Source organism: Mus caroli, chromosome 6 (genome assembly GCF_900094665.2).
Source record: "Mus caroli chromosome 6, CAROLI_EIJ_v1.1, whole genome shotgun sequence".
Taxonomy (NCBI): domain Eukaryota; kingdom Metazoa; phylum Chordata; class Mammalia; order Rodentia; family Muridae; genus Mus; species Mus caroli.
The window spans coordinates 17,160,541-17,180,869 of NC_034575.1; the positions used below are offsets into that span (position 1 = coordinate 17,160,541).

At 39.1% G+C, this 20,329-nt stretch overlaps 1 protein-coding gene across 1 annotated transcript in view; it reads right to left on the minus strand.

The window, feature by feature from the left end:
* Tspan12 (tetraspanin 12) overlaps window positions 1–19,853 on the minus strand; it is a 97,938-nt gene extending 78,085 nt beyond the window's left edge. The window contains exon 1 of the mRNA XM_021165686.2: window positions 19,746–19,853. The gene's annotated coding sequence lies outside the window, so the exon portion shown is untranslated. The remainder of the gene's footprint in view (window positions 1–19,745) is intronic.
* Between the last annotated feature and the right edge of the window lie 476 nt (window positions 19,854–20,329).

Sequence of the window (20,329 nt, forward strand, 5' to 3'; positions counted from 1 at the left end):
GAGAGAAATTCTGCTGATGTTTTACGAGTCCCTGTTACCTGAGTCCACACACACACACACACACACACACACACACACACACACACACACACAAGTCTTTTCAAGTCTACCATGTGAAGATGAAATGGTTCTCATTTCCAGGAAGGAACCTTAAGAATGAGGAGCAGCCAGCCTGGGCTGGGAAACTGACCACAGAGTCACTTCATTAACTGGGTCCCAGTAGCTATTCCTTGGATCCGACTTGAAAACTAAGAATCCAACAGGCAATGTTTGCTACCTAAATTGATTCTCTCCCCATTTTTTTCTTCCCCTTACCGTGATCAACTTACCTACAGATAAATGACATAAGTCAGCTTCCTTTTCCTTCTGCTCCACTGCCATTATTCTATTAGGCTCCAAGTCTCCCAGACAAACTTACCCAATCTGCGGCACACCGAGCTGTCACAGACAGCCCCATTTCGCTCAGCTATGGGAGCAGATGAGGATGGCCAGAACCTCACATCTAGACCAATCAATTAGAGTGTGACTGGAACTCCAGCAAAGATTCATCAAAAAGGCAGTGTAAATTCAGGCGGCCAAGCGGAACGGAGTATGAGGGGAATTCACTGGCAAGCCCGCCCGACATGGAAATCTCTCGACAGGAAGGCAGATGGCAAAGTCAAAGAGGCACAGTAAATGGTGCGGGGGCAGGTGCCCTAGCAGATAGGCAGAGCTCAGAGGGAAGGGAACTGGGCAGAGAGAAAAAAGAAGGGAAAAGGGAAGGAGGGAGGGAGGGAGGGAGGGTAGAATATTGCCCTGAAGCAAGACTCCCTATCATATCAACTGATTTAAACACTCTTTGCGGAGCTCAGAGATGGATCCTGAGACCCGAAGTCTAGTCCACACAAAATGAGGAAATAAGGTTCCAGAGACCATTTTCCCCAGCCTAATTTTAAGAATCCAATATTCTACTTGGGGAAGTTTGCACAGTTTCTGGATTGAAGACTTAAATGCTGGGCTGAGCAACTTGTCAGTAATTTAAAGCCCGGGGCTGCCGCTCCTGAACACACGGATCATACGTGTATGAACAGCAGCAACCACAGCAGACGTTAGAAGGGCACCTGCTTTTCAGTGCTGTTTTCTCTCCGTCATGACCGAGACTTCCAGAAGCCTCAGTTTCCCTCTCTGTACACATGCCCCCTGAAGGTTGTGTAATATATGGTTGGCCTAAATTTAGTTGGGGTCACACTGTCCTTTGAGGTTTAAATAGAATAGCCTAAGCCACTTTCCTACAAGCAGTGGGTAAAAAATGTTTTCATCTTGTACTCCCTTTGGGGATTATAGAATGGGGCAAAGAGGAGGGAAGCTTCCAGAGTTCTGATGCAGTTTACAGATCATCTTTCTAGCTTGTGCAGGCCTCTTTTCAGAAGGAAACAGCCTTTAGGAAACGTTTCCTAAAGTGCAGCTGGTACAGACTATACTCACTGCTGTTTTAGACTAACATCTCAAGACATGAGGATTTCTGGAGCATCAGCTAGACTAACTTGCTGTGGTCCCTGTCTTCCTGTCAGCCCCTCCCTGGAGCCCTGCTGTTGGCTGGCCCTCTAGCTGGTTGCTTCCACTGACTACACACCAGCTTCAAATTCCAGGTAACTTCTCAGGCCTCTACCCTAGAAGTTCCCTCTCTAGATACCTTTCAAATAACCCTCTCTTTAAAAGAAACATTGGTGCTTTAAAAGAAAAATAAGCAAACTTTTTTTTACAATACTTACTATATGCTAGAAAATATTTTAAGCATCATACACAGAGTGATAATTTAATATTTTCCCATCTCAGTTATGATGAAACTAAGGCAGGTCACGTTAACTAAAGGCCAGAGCCTTTAATGCAATGCTAGGTTGTCTGGCCCTAAGACCTAATAGCCCAGCCAAATATTTAGAAATAAATGGCCAAATGGTAGTTTGGGAGATTATTCTGATATCAGTAGGTAGGATGTGCTGGAGGTAAGACCTGGGGACATGATATTGTTTCTGTTGGCCTATTTAACAATGAGGACATAAACACTAATCTTTTAAGAAGTCTAAGGACATAGGAAACACTAGCCATTGCATTTGCTTCCTAGCCATTGGCAAACCCTTCGATGTACCAATCATTCTGATGATTCCTCTAGATAACATTCTTATTAATACCAAATAAGTGTCATACTCCAATGGGCATGCATTAGTGAACACTAACGTCTACAAATGCCCAGTCCTTCTAAAGAATTTAGCAAAAAAAAAAAAAAAAAAAAAAGAAGCACAAAAATGCAGACATAAAATAGAAACAGAGGGAAATTATATTTATGAGAAAGGAAGGGAGAAGGAAGAAGAGGGGGGGGTAGAGGCAACAGCTAGAGATAAAGTAAAAAGAAGGGAAAACAGAGCAGAGAAATGAGGGGGAAAAGTGAGAGGGAGAAGGAAAGAAGGAGATGGAGGAAGGAAAGGAGGGGAAAGAAGTTGGCATGACCTTTGCCCCAGAACTGTAAAGCCAGCCTTCTCTCTCCTCCTCAGCCTTCTCTCTCCCCCTCAGCCTTCTCTCTCCTCCTCAGCCCTATCTCTCCTCCTCAGCCTTCTCTCTCCCCCTCAGCCTTCTCTCTCTCCTCAGCCCTCTCTCTCTCCTCCTCAGCCTTCTCTTTCTCTTCAGCCTTCTCTCTCCTCCTCAGCTTTCTCTCTCCTCCTCACCCTTCTCTCTCCTCCTATCCCTTCTTTCTCCTCCTCACCCTTCTTTCTCCTCCTCACCCTTCTCTCTCCTCCTCAGTGGATGCTTCCTGGTACTTGCCTCTGAAATTCGGGTCCTAACATGGCCCCCACAATACATAAGGTAGAACAGAAGAACATTTTTTTTTTATTTTGCTTCCAGACCTTTCCAGGCTGTTTCTGTGTCCCAGAAGGGAAGTATTCAAGATTCTTCCCTCTATTCTTATAGATCTAAACACTGTCAGCATGACGAGGGGATGCCCTTTAATTCCATAAATAGGAGTGGTTTGATGTTTCGATAAAGACAATTCCTACCACCGTTTGGAAGGATTTTGAAGGTACAAGATTAGTTTGTATGCTTTCGTTATTTAAAAATAAAAACAGCAAGAATTTTTGGTTTAAGAGAACTTCAGAAATGACCGGTTTGTTATATGGGTCCAACATACATGGTTTTTCTGGGTGATCAAAGATTTTTAACTTTAAACTTGCTTTTCTTTTGATTCGATGTTGTCTTTTCAAGTTTTAAAATATACAGTTAGTTGTACAAGGTACCCACATTCATACTTAGTCCCTATAGTTCCTTTGGGACTTGGAGAATTCATCAGGAGTTCAATTTCGCTTTATGAATCTGTGTCCACCGATAGCTACTCATTTGTCCTTCTAATCCAGAGTCAAGCCTGTAAATCATGATTTCTCTAACTTATCTTCATTTATTTACAGTGAAAAATGACAGTATTATTGGATTCTTTAAACTTGAAAATCATCACAAAATTATTAGTGAATAAGTGACTTGCAGTAACTTGGCCAAAGTGCTCCTGTGGTTTTCAATTCAGTAAAATGAACCCATTTCAAATCTCTGGCTCACTCTTCGGTGTCATATCCCCCACTTGGCACCCTGGATTACCCACATGATTATTGCAAAGGCAACACTTACCATGCCCTGATGAATGCAACAATTATAACACAAAGGAAGTCATTAATGCATCGGAACAGAAAGACTATGGTCTGTGAGCTTGTAATTAGGCTTCTGCTGCAATTATCCTCCATCTCAGAAATTTTCTTAATGTAAAAATGATAAAAACAAATCATAAGCATTCACTTAGTTTAATTAATGAGCAGCACTAAGCCACATTTAGTTGAATCTGTACCCTTTTATGTGTTCTTCTAGGGACCTTAATTGTACAAAACCTGAATATGTTCACATATTAAATGTTTTACAATCCCTGCATCCCAAAGCCTTTCCCAGGCACCTTTATCTCCTCACCTTAGTAACTTGCCCAAATTTCCATCGTGGATGCAAGATATAGGTACTGAAGCATTAGACAAGGAAAGAAAGGGTTTGGGTAGCATCAGGTGTGTGGAGGTAGAAAAGACAGGCATGGTGAGGCAGAGAAGGGAGAAAGAAGACAACAGGGGGTAGAAGAAGGTCGCTGATAGGAAGAGAAATGGAGAGCCAAGGTCACCAGAATAAAGCAGGGCAAAGACCGTGTGGATGCCATGGTTGCAAGATGTGGAAACAGGGACACAGAGACCTTGCAGTTTCATGTTGCTCAGCAGGGGATCTAAATCATTTCTTTTACTTTCTTCCTTGGAGGTTGGTTGTTTTTTTGTTTGGGGTGTGTGTGTGTGTGTGTGTTGTATACTATAAAAATGGTTGTGATCTACATGAAGATACTAGCAATCAAACCCACGTCCTTTCCTCCGTAAGAGCAGTCAGCTCTCAGCTGGCTCTTAACTGCTGAACCGTGTCTCCAGCCCCATTTTGCATATCCTTCTCCTTCTGGGGAAAAGTGTAGACAGAACTGAATCTGACCTATTATTTTTAAGAGATAAAGTTCTCCAGTTACCTAATCGTTTATTTTCCTTCCTCTGTGACTAAGGGAGCTCTAAGCCACCCCTCAGACTAGGCTGTTTGTCAGGACCACATTCCTAACTGCCTCCTGAAAACAAATGTGGCACTTGATCACCACTGTCATTAGTAGGGAGAAGAAAAGTTAACGTTGATACCGGAAAAGCTATTTAATGTATGTGCCCTGTTTTGCATGGTCAGGGCATGTACTTTGAGCATGCTTACTAGAACTACAAATGAGACCAATTCCAGCGCCAATGCAGAGGTCTTGAATCCTCTCAACTTGCTTACATCAATGGCAAAATACAACCTCCTTTATAACCTATGGCTAGAAAAGATTCTGTTCCCCTAAAAAGCCTGCTTAGAAAAGCTGTGCCAAATGAGTTTCTCCCAAATCTTCATGGCCCTTAGACATTTCAAATACATATACATATATATATATATATATATTTAAAATTGTGTCTCAATACATAAATGGAACGTTTTCTTATACTTATAAAATCACCTCATCATCATTTAGTTTTGATTCTATATCTGAGGTGTAAAGAGAGTTTCAAAGTAAGCACTTCTGAAGTATGCTCTACTATCAGGATGGATGTTAGTAAAATAATAATGACCGTGATGAGTGGAGATGAGTAATGATAATTCCACTGCTATTAAAAGAATACATGCTACATGTCATTGATTGAAGCTTTCCAGAAAGGACAAACATTTGAGGATTGCTGTCTAATTTTTCCAGAGACCATCTTCTTCTAGCCAGCATTGATGTGACCAAAACACCCATGGAAGGAGTTACAGAGACAAAGTTTGGAGCTGAGACAAAAGGAAGGACCATTTAGAGACTGCCATATCCAGGGATCCATCCCATAATCAGCCTCCAAACACTGACACCATTGCATACACTAGCAAGATTTTCCTGAAAGGACCCTGATATAGTTGTCTCTTGTGAGACTATGCCGGGGCCTAGCAAACACAGAAGTGGATGCTCACAGTCAGCTATTGGATGGATCATAGGGCCCCCAATGGAGGAGCTAGAGAAAGTACCCAAGGAGCTAAAGGGATCTGCAACCCTATAGGTGGAACAACATTATGAACTAACCAGTACCCCCCGGAGCTCGTGTCTCTAGCTGCATATGTATCAGAAGATAGCCTAGTCGGCCATCAGTGGAAAGAGAGGCCCATTGGTCGTGCAAACTTTATATGCCTCAGTACAGGGGAACGCCAGGGCCAAGAAGTGGGAGTGGGTGGGTAGGGGAGGGGGGGAGAGGGTATAGGGGACTTTTGGGATAGCATTGGAAATGTAAATGAGGAAAATACCTAATAAAAAAATTATAAAAAAAAATGTATTCCAAACATGGCCCCTGCTCTGAGCTCCTCCCCCACCTAATCATTCCACAAGGCTTTGGAACACCCACCCTAATTCACTAGAGTCTGGACCATAAATTAAATATTTTTAGTACTGTCCCTTGCTGAAACATATATTATAAATTTCAGAAACCACAAAGGTGGAACAATAATATTATAACCATGGGGCTTTCTCTTTTAGGCTGCAAGGTTGCATATACCCTTCTGTTCTTCACCAAGGCCACCTCGCGTCAGGGTTCTACAGGCAGGCATCATTAAAGCAGATTTAGAGATGAAACTGAACCTATATTCCCACTGTTGACTTCTACTCCCTTGATGTCGTTCTGGGGAATGCTGAAAAATCATGACATTTTGCCTCTCTTCTTACTCTGATCCCTCAGTAAACAAATACCTATTTGTGAAGCTAACATGGGGTTCTCCTGCACAACCTCAGAAACTTTCTGAGTATCTCATTTAGTGTCTCGAGACAACTTTCAACTTTCAACTTTGAAGGCACTGGAAGTAGCAGACTTCAACCTTTCTCAGCAATAGTTAACTTTCATAGCTTGAAAATGGAACCTCCTGTTTTCAAACTGAGTTCTCTAGATCCCTGTTAAGAACAATCTTTCTCTATAGAGAAAGTCTCAGTTCACGTCCATGGTGCCCAGATATGGCTGTCCTCCAAGGGGTCGGTCAGTAAAGCCTTCAGAGACATCTGGGGTGCGGGGACTCAGGGGTTCCAGCACATGCTCACAGTGGGACAGCCATAAGAAGGTGCTTTTCCCAGTCTTCTTTTTTTTATACTCAGTGTCTTCATTTTTGTCATCTTTAATTAGTCTAACCTTGTCAAAAACACATCCAAATAATTGTATGAATTTGTTTGTGGTTGTTTGTTTGGTTTTTGGGTTTTTTTTTTTACATACAAAACCAAAAACAGAGGAGCTGGGTGAAATCATATCGTTGCTACATTCTGTGTTGGAGGAGGAAACAGGGTTCTTTTCCCATGTAAATTCTCCTTATTTTAAATGCATTACCTGTTGATTCCCATCCTCTGCAAGGAAAAGGCTCTGGTGAGAGGTGATAGAACAGAGAGGTGTCACCTGAGACTTTTCCTCTCCCTATCCTCTGCACTAAAGAAAATATTTGTCTTCTACTTAACCAACAGGCCTTTTCTTTAAAACTTGCTGAACTCGTTTTTTAACTAAGTAACCCCAGTACAGAGCATGGGAGGGCTGCTTTAGAAAAAAGGAAAGAAAGAAAACAGAGCCAAACAATAGTCTCTAGGCTTCAGAAAGAAGAAAAGCCTCTTAGCCTGTGAAATAATTATTTAAAAGCTATCATGAGCCTATTAAATTATTGCTTTCCAGTAAATGCCAATTAAAAAAGCAATCACTTACTATACACTGCACAGCCAGGACAGGCAAATTTCCAATGTAACCTTACTTGCTTTGATAACTGTAAAAGCATACTCAGAGGAGGCTTTGTTGTTAATGGTGCACAGAGCATTCCAAGTTCAGCAGTAACTTTTGCTCATTAGAATAACTGATATGATGTCTCCAAACTTTCTATACACTACGAACACTTCAATTCTACTTAAAAAAAAAAATGCCTTTCTGTGAACCTGTCCATAGACTCAAAGAGCATCAATAAGATGTCACACAGTGTAAGAATATTTCATATAACAAAATATTCCACTGAAGCTGAATAAATAGTCATCAGATTACCGCGCAGAGGAGTGAGCAGCTGCTTCTATTTAGGGATTCCATATATGTCTCTACTGTTCCCGTCGTACTCCACAAAATTAACCCAGGATTCATTTCAAGACCTCATTTGCCCTGCAGGGCTCTGAGAGTGGAGAACAGCTGCCTGGCAAAGCGTCCTGTCTCTTCCAGTTGTTTGTCTTTGGGTCCACAGTCCACACACCCCATTATACAATCTTAATTAGTTCTTCAGTTTTCGATTTTGGGTATTCCCTGGCCTACAACTCTTAAATTCTTGTATCCAAACTTTTACAGGACATCTTAAGTTCAATGCAGATAATTATAATTTTCATGGGTAGAATACCACATTGCTTCTAAGTAAGTAATGAATAGCATCACCGTCTATTCAAAATATTTTTACTGGAAATTTAGTTTCAATCTCAGTTCCTCTTCTCCCTATCTGTGCTCACTTGAGTGGGAAGTTCTATCAATCTTACCACAGAAAAGGTATCTAGTTGTTGTTGCCCATCCTCTGTGTCTACTGCCATCAACTGCAAGTGCCTTCAGTGCCCCCAGTCGACTATTTCCACAGCCTGTGCCATACAGGTAATTCACACACCTAAACACTGAGCTATGTTTCTCTCGTGATCACAGTGAAATGGCAACTCTTCAGAGTGGTTACTTAAACTTTCAAAATATTATTCATATCTGTGTATCTAGTGTATGTAGGTGCTCACACTCGCATACAAGATGAGTGTGTGTTTGAGTGTGTGGAGGATGCGTTCATGCACACGTGCATAGACAAGCACGGTCATATACAAGCACGTGAGTGTTTGGATGACTGCCATGGTGGCAATGCGTATGAGGACAACTTTGTAGAGTCACAGTTTTTACATGCCAACTTTACATGAATTCCGAATATGAAACTCATGTCACAAGCAAGTTCCTTTGCCTGAGGAGCTGTCCTTCAAGCCCTTCCCAACACTTTTAAGCCTTGCTTAAACTTGCCGTCAAATACAAATCTGATCCCTCCCTGTCAATCACTCTGTCTTTTTTTCAATTATATTGGACTTTTTCTTTACATCTATTGTCTCTTTCACCTACAATAGTCTGGCTTCTACCCTTCTTATTTTTGAGACTTCCTTTTATATATCCTAAACTAGGTTCCGAGGCTACACACTTTAAAATGTCAAAGCTAGAAATTTAATGAAGGTGAACTAACTAAGGTGTTGAACAATTTAACTCACTCTCTGTAAATAATCCGATAATGGATCTGGATATTTTACTTTCTAGTTATATTTGCTAAATTATGCTGTTGCTCATTATCTACAGGAATAGTGGTCATAGGAATACTTTTCATGTTCCCCAAAATAAGCAGATAAGAAAATACAATTAAGCTTGTGACTATACTTATTGTAGGAAATACAAGAATCGTGATTTGGGGGAAGAAGCAGAAGAAATTCAGTGATTTCATAGTTAACACAATTTCTGCATGTTTTTTTGCATCCCCTGCTAAGGGCATAGATTTGTCCTGACGAGAAAACCATAATAAAATTTAAATAAGTCAAAGTGTATCTAAAAGTTGCAAAAAAATATGCTAAATTGAAACATTTGATCCTCTTATATTAACTTGTAGCTAATATTATTGCTTTCGATTTTTTATTAATGTATTTTTATTAGTTTCATAGATTATGTCATAGGAACTAGCAAAAGGTTTTGTCCATCTTGACTAGGACAATAAATTTAAATAAATACAATAATAATAAATAAATAATAAAATAAATACCAGAGGAGTTTACTTCCTCTTGTATCTTCTCCAAGAAAAATGACCAAATCTTTATCTATTAGACCATAGCCACCTATAACAATAGTTATAGCTAACTTGCATTTTCATATATTCTTCAAATTAATCACACAGAATAGCACACTTCCTTGTGAATAGCAATTTTCTCAGATGCATTTGATTTTTTTCCCATAAAGGTGAATATTCCCTAGCTCAATGTATAATTCTTACTTGAAATTGCTACAAGCTTTCTGCTGGTAACTCATTAGCATTTTCAACACAGTATACTGAAAACAAAACTTTTCATAGACCCAGGATAGTTAAATGTCCTTCACCAAAGCTCCCATAACACATAACATCAACCGCTCTGACAGGTAAATCATGCTTTATAACGATTTTTCATCTATATTCCTTATTCGACAGTTATATAATCTCCATTGCTCATTTTCTCAATAGATTAGTATTATCCCAGAAGCATTCTCAAAACATAGTGTTTTAAGCTAAAACAATTAACTTCTCTAAAATAATAATAAAAAAGTTTTATCCAACCCAAACTCATACCATCATAAAATATTTAATTGACACTAGAAAAAATGTAGTCAACTAACATATATTTTATAATTAAAACCTTTACTTTCATTTGAGCTAGTTTGGGAAAAGTTCCATGAAGCAGTTTAACAAGAGATAATTTGACTTTGGCACACCTGTCTGAAGGTATCAGCAAAGTAGATTTGGCATGATGGTTGAGGATTTTATTTCAGCTCTCTTTACCTGGTGGAACTGGTATCAGTTTTCTTCTGGTATTCTTTAGATCCCATCTCTATTATTTCGTATAAAAGGTGTCTTTATATACACAAACAATTCAGAGAAAACTAGTGAACTTCCATGGTCTGCCAGAGCAGGGGGTATTGATTTTCCTTTTATAGTCCAGAGTCATCTTGTCAATGTCTTTGATAACCACACCTTTTCAAATCTAGACAATACTGTTTGCTATGTGAATGTAGTCTGGAGTCATGCCTTGACACAGAATGCCACATCGGAATTACACCGATCACAACATTATGTGAAAGGTAGGCTTTTTTTTGGGGGGGGGGGGTCAGGTTCCATAAACAATTCAAACTCTGATTGTTCAGCTCAAATGATTATGAGGCCGGAAGGGATGTAGACAGGCATTCAACGGTCCTGTGCCCAAAATACCTGGGAATATGGTTGATGAAGGGAAGAAGTCCTAAAGAACTAAGTAAACATCTCCAAAAGTCTATGTGGGTAATTGTTGGGCTCACAGACTTCCCTCGTTGTAATAAGTGTGGGATCTCTGGGTGTTCATGTAAGGCTTCCACCCCATGAAGTCTGAAGGCAGAGCTCTGGCAGGGGATCATTCACACTATGCAGATCATCACCTATCTTTGTACAAAAGTCTTTGGAGCCTCTGTTTGGCAGTCAGCCACAATTCACAGCTGCAGAATACTGACAAGGTAACTGATTCTGTACACAGAGAGAGAGAGACAGAGAGACAGAGAGGCAGGGGAGAGGGAGAGGGGTCGAGGGATGGAGAGGGAGGGAGGGAGGCAGAGACAGACAGACAGACAGACAGCTCTGCAATAAATTAACCTCATTTTGCATGCAACCATGAGAATCATATCTGAACTGGGAATGTGACTTAGTGGTAACACACCTTTCTAGTGTGTGAAATGCTCTGGGTACACTAAAAACACAAACAAAGTGCTATCTGTTATCCACTAAGTCAGCTATGAAACAATAATGTGTTATCATCAGATTAGAAAGGTAGGACTTTAAAGCTCTCTATCCTGTTCAAGTTCTGAAAATGAGCATGAGGTTCACCTGAAATTCACAAGGTCAGCTTCTTTATATCTAGTCATCTATCCATCCACCACACTGAGACCCAGAGAACTGGCAAAAGCTCCCTTGAGGGAAGATGTCTTGAAAAGTCACTAAGAGGTATGATGGTTTGTACATGCTTGGCCCAGGGAGTAGCACTGTTGGGAGGTGTGGCCTTGTTGGAGTAGGAGCAGCCATGTGGATGTGGGCTCTAATATTCTTATCCTAGCTGCCTGGAAGCAGGTATTCTGCTAGCAGCCTTCAGATGAAAATGTAGAGCTATCAGCTCAGCCTGCACCATGCCTGCCTGGATGCTGTCATGCTCCTGCCTTGATACTGGACTGAATTCCTGAATCTGTAAGCCAGTCCTAACTAAATGTTGTTTTTTTATGAGTTGCCTTAGTCATGGTATCTGTTCACAGCAGTAAAACCCTAACTCAGACAAGAGGTTAGGTCACTTATATTATTAAAGGTACAAGCCTGTCATCATTATTACCAAAGCTGACTTTTGGGAAACTTTTGAAACCAGTAAATACCACTCAAAGGATATGTGGGTTTTAAAATTCTATTTACTTGTGTGAGTGCACATGTGCGTGTATGCATGCATGTGTGTGTGTGTGCCTATATCAGCTAATGTGCACCACACGAAGGCATGGGAGTAGTAAGAATTGTTGGCTTCTGTAAAAACACAGTTGTGCTATGTGAATGTGTTTTTCTTTTAATCCCAGGTGTGGGACCACCCAAAGCTGCTAACTATGATTGCCTCGTGCCCTAGGAAGGACATGGTTTTTATCAGTTACAGACAGTTTATGTTTTGAATTTTGGAGACTCTTGAGAGGGTATAAATGCGAGAGCCAGGAGAGAGCCTGTGGAGGCTGCTGCCTCTGCTGCTGCCTCCACTGCTGCTGGTCCCTGCTGTTGTTGCTGGTCCCTGCTGTTGCTGCTGGTACCTGCAGATGTCTTTGCTTTTGCTGGATTGCTAGTTTGCTGTTTTGCTGGATTGCTGGTTGGAGATATCCTGACTTCAGAGACTGGACTTACCCCAAGGAACTCAAGGCCCCTAATCAGTGGGAAGTCGTCTAAAGAGGTCTATGAGCCCCTTTCCTTCTAACCTTCTTTCTCTCCTACCTAGTGTTGGTGGGAGGGGTGGTGGAAGGTATCAGAATGGAATGAGGGTTGGAAAGGTGGTAGATAATAGAACCCAGTAAAGTAATGCAAAAAAAAGGTAATCCTCCATGTGGGTGCCTATGGAGACCAGAAGGCAGCACTGGATCCCCTGGGATGGTTGCTACAGACCTTTGTGAGCTGCTCTCTGAGCTCTGGAAACTGAGCATGAGTCTTCTTAAAAGTCAGGGAGTGTTTTTAAAGCACACACCCTGAGAATATATGTTTAATCTCAATAATATGCTGTGTTTAAAAATATGTAGTTCTCAAAGGAATAATGTATTTTTAATAAAGCACTAAGACAATTGTAGAAATTCCACAGGGGAAAGAAATAATGCTAATAATGTGGTGAGACTGTAGTGTGTTAGAGGTCAGTTATCTGTTTCCCAAGATTCATCCTGAGATGGCGATATTTTAGTGAATTCCCATGATGTAATGTACACAGGAGCCTCATTTTTTTGTTTCTTTGTTTTTTATTTTTACTGTAGATACTTGATTTGCTTGAGTGGTAAATGGATACTTATATGAGAGCTTGGTTTTCTCAACATGACTCTGTAGAAAAAGTCATTAGTAGATTATATTGGCTTTTAAAATATTCAGTTTGTTAAAGATATAAATAAAAGCATTAGTTCCTTACAATTTAAGTTCATTTTATAATCATTATAATTCCATTCATAGAAATGGAAAATTTAGTCACTTTTAAAATGCCTTTAATTATTATCAGGAACNAGTTATAAACCCCAACAATTAAATTCTTTTTTACATTTTAAACTGTATTAATATATTTTATATACTCGTGTTTTCTATATGTACATAAGTTATCTAATAAACTTTCTTAAATATTGAACAATATGTATGAAGAAAACTTTTAGGCTGGTTTTAAGTGCCTTCAAATGTTCAGATTCCATACATACCCTTAATTATATTCAATGCAGCTGCACAATTCCAAATTGGTTCTCAATTAGGAATTTTTAAATAATACAAGATCAGGATTCCAATGGATTAAAATATTTTATGCAACCCAAACATTTCTTATAGCAGTTAATGTAAATTTTACATTGTGTTTTGATTCCCTTGAACCTTCCTAAAATTAAATCTAGGTCTTCCTAGACATGAAAAAAAAATGTATTCCCAAGCTCACTGTGACGCCTAACACTAGGGAGGAGAGTGCACATAGATCAGGAGTGTGAGAAAAGTCTACTAGTGATTTCCAGCCTTCCTTTTAATTCAGTTTCTCATGTTGTGGTGACCGTCCCCCCCCCACACCCCGCCATGCTAAAATCATTGTGTTACTACTTTATAACTGTAGTTTGATACTGTTATGAATTGTAAGGTAAATATTTGATATGCAGGGTAGCTGATAGATGGCCCCCAAAGGGGTCATGATCCACAGGTTCAAAACCACTGGTCTAGACTGAATAGCAAGACACTGTTATAAAAGCCTACCAACAGCAACCTTTTCCTTGAAGAAACTCACAACGTTTCATGAAGTTTTCCATATGTTTGTATGTGTGTGCTGAATGCATGACTGTGCACAAGTGCATGTGAGTACATGTGTACAGAGGCCAAAGGGAAATGTTGGGTGTATTCCTCTGTCTCACTCTGCTTTGTTTTGTAGACAGATTCCCTCATTGAACCTGGACTTGCTTGACTGGCTAGGCTAGTTGGCCAGTGGGCTCCAAGGGGCACCCTCTCCTCATTCCTTCATGGCTGGGTTTACAGATGACACCAGCTCTGACATGGCTACTGGGGACCCAAACTCAAGTCCAGCTCTTTACCCACCAAGCCATCTCCCCCCCCACCACCACAATTTTAGAGCTTCTCAAAAATTGGAGACTAGACCTAGGACAAGACTGTATCTTGTCTATGATACAAAATCATTGGTGAGCCCCATAGATTGATTACCATACACTAGAATAAGAACTTCAAAAGTAGGAAGGGAGTAAATTCGTGTATCTCATGTACATTAGAAGTGAATCATATCATTATCCAATTTCAAGTCCGTTTAAAGCCTATTAACTTTCAACCAGCTAACCATATTTCTGATTTTGACTTGATTTTTTTTCCAGTTCTCGAGGTAAGTAAATATAATTTACACCTCAGAGTGAATATATTTGAGTGTAAAGAAACCATGCATTTTCTCACACTGACCAAATCATACAACTCTGCCTGATATTAAAAGCGTATCAGATTGAATCCTGACATCTCTTGCAACTTTGCCTATTAGGCTTAAAAATCTCAAGGTCATCGGTAAACCGACCTTTCTCTTGTGGACGGAAATATATTAACCAGGCTCCTAAAAGTGAAGTATCAAATCAAATGCCCATTTACAGAATGAGGAATTTAAGTGCCACGGAATCCAGACACTTAAAATCGATGCACATTTTTTTCTTAGAAACAAGCCTTGTAATGACTCAAGTTACCATTCAAGGGTACTATTCACAGGATCAGAAGAAGAAAAGTTAGAGGCACACTTGGACAATTAATGACACCAGTCTGAGATAATAAAATAAGTGATACTATTTCCTTTTCTAACCGTTCAGTATAGCATAAAAAGCAAATACGGACTCAAACAGATAAAGCTCACAACGCCAGCTTTATTGTTTATGTGGAATGGATAAAAGGCAAACCTTTAGCTATGAGACACAGTGAACTTGATAATGCTTTTCCAATGCACTAAGCTATCTCACCTGTTACTAGTACAACATTCAATCTCAGCTACTACCTCCAAAGGTAGGCCCCTAAACACAAGGCAGTAGATAAGATCAAAATATGTACATCGTATGGGAAGAATGGCTTGAAATATGGGGAAGAAAGGGATAAGAGATAGAAGAAGGAAGGAAGGAAGGAAGGAAGGAAGGAAGGAGGGAGGGAGGGAGGGAGGGAGGGAGGGAGGAGNGGAGGGAGGGAGGGAGGGAGGGAGGAGAGAGGGAGAAGAGGAAAGGAAGTAGAAAGAGGAAGAAAAGCAAGAAGGAGAAACAAAGGGTATGAGATCTGCTCAGAGACCAGGTAGGAGCTGAGCACTGCTTCTGCAACAAGAAGTCAGGAACTCTGGTTCTCATCCTTCCATGTTTCTACAATGAGTGAGTTTGTCTACAATAAGTTTTTGCTTGTCTCTCTTTTTTGATACAATGTCCATCCCTAAAACTCCTTCAATTCCAAATCAGGAATGGGGATTCTCTTCTAGTGTCCACGCAAACTCACCATAGAAGCACAAAGAGGTTTACTGTAGAGAATAATCAGAAGAGAGGGAAGATATGGTCTACTGATCAGCCAGGACTTCATTATCCAAATGCTCTAACAGTTGTCTATTTACCATACCTCTGTCCTACCTCCTTCCGAGTTGTTGAATCATTATTGCTAGACCATGTACATACTGTGATGAGGTACTGGACATGAGACATGAAATTACATATTCATTGCTAAGATTGTTTCATTTAAAGTTTGACTTTAACATGCTCTCTTCATTGCATTTCTTTACTTGTCAGCAGCAATTGCAGATGTCACATGATTGGACTGTTTTTGAAACATCTATTTTAATATCATCTATGGGTTTCCTTAATCAACCCACTGTGAAACCAGCACTTCTTGGATTAAGACAAACAGCTACAGACAACTGAGGGAATCTGGGAGTGGGAGAGGTGGTCATCCCCAGGGAACACACATTAATTGGTTGCCCAATGCCAAACAGTCAGTCCTGAAAACATACATACAGATAACATTATATAGAGTGAGCTAGTTGTATTTGGGAATATATAGATGCATGCATCTAATAATAATCATTGAATAAAGAGGCCATGGATTGAAAGGAGACTAGGGAAGGGCATATGGGAGAGTTTGAAGGAAATAAAGAGAAGGGGAGAAATATTATAATTAAAATATAATCTCAAAAAGAAAACAAGCAGACTAAATAGATTAATGGACAATAAAGAAAAGATGGATCTCTATTTTAATTTACATTCAGTCCCAATTTCTTCTTGGTGTCGACCCCATTATGAGATCCCAGCATCATAATGGGCATGTATGACATGCATCTCCAAAATGAAGTCCTACTGAATATTATTTCTAAGGATTAGAATATGTTACATATCACAGAGTCTCATTATTGAATAGGTTTAGGAAAGCTATACCAAGAGAGACTTACACATTTTTCAAAACTTAATATCACTTTAAACAAATCACTATCAAATACTGTGTTTCATTTACTCCAACTTCTTATTGATCTACTGACTTGTTTGATTCTTTGAAAAAGAGAAAGGATTTTATGTACCTGAGGCTGGCCATGAACTTGCTATGTAACTGAAAATGACCTTGACTGTCTAATCTGATGGCCTCCATTCTGTCCCCTTCCAATTGCTGAAGCTACTTGTAGAGTCTACCTTATCTGGATTATGCAATGCAAGGATCCACACCAGAGCTTCCATACCAGCCAAGAATTCCATTAACCAAGCTAAGTCTCCAGCTCACTTTCTGATAAGCCTTGCATAGAACTTGAGTTTGTGTTCTGTTAATGAACATAAAACTTGGTTAATAAAAACATGACAATCTTATGTACTGATTTGTTTGTGTCCTGGCTTGCTTAGTTTTGAATAAAAGTTCTGGAGAATAAACCTAAGGACAGATACATGGTAGGCTACTGCTCAACCATAAAACTCTTTGCCCAGGTAATTTGTTTAGATTCATTTCTTCATTCCTTCCTTCCTTCATTCATTTGTGTGTGTGTGTGTGTGTGTGTGTGTGTGTGTGTGTGTGTGTGTGTGTGTGTGTGTGAGAAGTTTGGCTGCATGTGTTATACGTATTACATAGGTGCTTGATGCCTACAAAATTCAGGAGGTGAATGGTTATGAACCACCCGTGGGTGCTGGAAACCAAACCTAGGTCCTCTGCAAAAGAAGCAAATGCTCTTAAGCACTGAAACAACTGTCTGGTTCCTGTGATGACTTCTCTAGATGGGAGGTAAGTCTTATCATCCTATGCTTACTAAAGTGCATCCCAGATTTATTTGGACAGATTCTACACTAAGTCTCTCTATAATCTGCAGGAAATTGAAAATAAAGCACCTAAAATATTCCTAGTAGTATTTCTCATTCAGAGTCATTGAGTCACTTTTTAAAAATTGGACATCATTGGCATTGATGCTGTACAAAACACCCTGTCTCTGTGCCACCAATCGCATTGAGGTTGCAGCATTTCCAAGATTCTGCAAGATGCAGAGGTTTCTTCCTAATTAGACATCTTTTCTCCCCCTTTGGTGTTAATTGCATGTCCTAATACCTACCAAAATACGACAAAAGCATGATTTTGTCCAACAATCAGAAGCCACAGTCTTTCCTCCAAATGCTTGTTGAATGATGTGCATATGAAAACATTGCGACTGCATGCTGCCCCAGTACTAACAATAGTAACAAGTTTCTGTAGGTAATAAAATATGAGTCTTTTCTCATGTCCAGACAGTATTAGAAAATAACACTGCTTGTAATTTAATCATGTTAAATATAAAAGATGTGGTTTAGAATTGATAAAATATGATGTCTAGTCGGTTTTTGCATTGCCCAACATTGTCAAGCCTATGTGAACTTATAACTCTATGCTCACTCTTCTGTTCTTACTTAAGGTAACCAAATCATATTGGAAGAATAGGTATAAAATGTAAAAATCCCGCATACCCACTTAAATTTGGATTGTGGATAAACCATGATTTATTTATTTAAATTTTTTTTTAGTATGTCCAAGGGGGACTGGCTGAAAATAAAGTATTCAATGCTTATTCAAAATTCAAGTTTAATTGGTCATCCAGGATTTGTTTCTGGCATTATAAAATATAGGTCAGAAGTACTATTATCTTCTTGAAAAGTCATTACAAGTCTAGTATTATCTTGAAATAATGATTTTGTATAAGGATAGAATATATTTCTAATTTACATAAAACCATCAAAATGTGAACTGCAGATGTTACAAGATAGTAAGATTCACAATGGTTAAAATTAATTTGGACTAGATTGTGCCTATGGTTTTCTTTCATTAATGTTCTTCTATTATCAGTATAATGAGAAAAATCAATAAAGCTATTTTCACTAAAAATGAGATATAAATTCTACATATAAAAGGTTATTAAACTAAATTGTGTAGGTAATTTTTTCAGATCTTTTTCTTAGTAAACTGGATTCTTTCACACTTATTTTCTTTAGTATATGAAAAGGGACTGGGGCTGAAACTGTAGCTCAGTGAAAGAGGACTGAATCTAGTGTATGTGAGATCTAGGTTCAGTCCTCAGACACACACACACACACACACACACACACGATATGTAATGAGCAGGTACAAATGCATTCCTGGTGCAAAGTTTATTGTTATAACAAACTACCACATGTGTATAGCTGCCCAAGACTCAAAGAGCATCTCTGTGTAGTTACCACAATTTCTGTCACATATGGCTCTTAAATATCTTACATAATTGTGGTTTTGTCTATATGCAATTTTCTTCCAATTTTTAAAGATACAGAAATATATTTTAAGCCCATTAAGATATCCTGTCAAATATAAACATTTTCTAAATTAAGTTTGAAGCAAACTGCAGAAGATACTGTTTATAATAATAAAAAGCAGTTGACAGTAGGTACTTTAAAACATTTATTTAAAAAAAAATGCACTCCAGTAAGTATTGAAAACCCAGAATTTGGAGATAACAATTTTTTTTTAAAAAAAGGAAATTGCTAACAAACATTAGTAAAGATTAAAATAAAATGTTGATTTCTCTATATCATGTCTATTTGTTCAAAAGAAAGTTTCTAGAAGCAAGTGACTGTGTCCTATCCTTCCCTGTTTGTATTTGCATTGTGTCTTTAAATGGCAAAACAGAATAAAAGCTAGATATGAGCAGGCATCTCACCTTGCAGTTATTAAAAACTAAGACAAAACTTGACATTTAGAGAAGGGATGTGCCTACATTACCCGGAGCAAGTAGTTGATCAGAGAGACAGAAAATACAATAACTGCTTTATTTTCTATTTTAAACACACCATCCTCTACCAACAGAAACACGATCCAGCTAGGAAGTAAAAAACTTAAATGTACATTATTGAGGCATTTTTATTAAATTTAAAAATATTAGTGCCCTGGCCAGCAAAGAGATTGACAACAGACACTTGATAAAATAGTATGAAAGTTAGGTGTAATTTTAAAGAAAGGAAATAGGTCCATGCAGGCGATTATGAACCATCGATCATATTTATGCCCCATGTTTTATAACTTTTTTTCTGCAGCGCCCATTGTTTATTTATATAAATTTTAAAAATCCTGAAATGAATGTCAACGGCCCTATGAAAATACTATAGAATAAGGACATTACTTACAAATCTCTTGCGCCTCTCCCAGCACTTGCCAAGCTGTGGATCACTCGGCGGCATATTTCACTTTAAGCAGCCTCATCTCCTTTCATCTCCTCTGCTATGTATAGCATGCTGAACTATCTTCCGAAGATCAAAGGGAAGCGGGCTGCACTTTATTTACAAAAGCAAATTTAATGGGTAACCAAGGTGCTTTACTAAACTGGCTGGTCCCTTTGAACTACTATCTCCACTGATCCATAGACCATGCTCTAAATGCAGACGCTCTCTTGAATCTGAAAAATGTTCTTCGCTTAATTGGTGCCTCTCTTTGAACTCCATGCCATGGTTTTGCTGGGCTGGAAGTGCACAGGGCTTCTTCAGGCCTCAGGAGTGCTAAAGAACTTTGGAATAGCAAAGCAAAGCAAACAAAACAAAACAGGACTATGAAATTGAACATGTTTATCTTAATATTAATAAAGGAAGTACATGATGCAGTCTCGGTGGCTCATTCAAAACTGGGGCACGGATCCAACTAAGCTATGAGGTACAACCAGCAAGATAGCATAGTTGTATTGTGTGTTGCAATCAATGTCAACGTGAAGCAACAA